Source organism: Lipotes vexillifer, unplaced genomic scaffold (assembly GCF_000442215.2).
Source record: "Lipotes vexillifer unplaced genomic scaffold, Lipotes_vexillifer_v1.1 scaffold83, whole genome shotgun sequence".
Taxonomy (NCBI): domain Eukaryota; kingdom Metazoa; phylum Chordata; class Mammalia; order Artiodactyla; family Lipotidae; genus Lipotes; species Lipotes vexillifer.
In genome coordinates, this window is record NW_006799780.1 from 2427611 (window position 1) to 2428214 (window position 604).

The 604-nt window shown below is 40.1% G+C and overlaps 1 protein-coding gene across 1 annotated transcript in view; it reads right to left on the reverse strand.

Annotated features, from left to right (window-relative positions):
- Positions 1 to 604, reverse strand: part of HOMER1 (homer scaffold protein 1) — a 130411-nt gene that overhangs the window by 60982 nt on the left and 68825 nt on the right. The window lies entirely within an intron of this gene.

The window sequence follows — 604 nt, forward strand, 5'->3', positions numbered from 1 at the left end:
CGCCCCCAAAAAAAAAAAAAAAAAAAAAAAAAAATCAGTGTCCAATACACGGGAGTAGGGGGATAGTCATAACTTGTCAACTTGAAAGAATATAAGATTTCCTCAAATAAAAATAAGAATATGTGTAATATAGGAAAATGCTTATAACTAGAAAAAAGAGGACAATATAAGGAGATATCTAGATTATGATAATTTATATACTTTACATAAAAATTATTGCACATGAAGAAGCACTAGAAAGAAATATGGAAAATATTGATATTAATGTGGTGAGACCAACTTCCTTTTTTGGGGCTTCTGGTTTTATATTGCTGTATGTGTTTTATTTTACATTTAAATATTTTAACTAATAGTACCATAGTGCTATAAATTATAAAAGCTATCAAAGATCAAAAGACTACTTTATTGGGCTTCCCTGGTGGCGCAGTGGTTGAGAGTCCGCCTGCCGATGCAGGGGACACGGGTTCGTGCCCCCGTCCGGGAAGATGCCACATGCCGCGGAGCGGCTGGGCCCATGAGCCATGGCTGCTGAGCCTGCGCGTCGGGAGCCTGTGCTCCACAACGGGAGAGGCCACAACAGTGAGAGGCCCGCGTACCGCAAAAA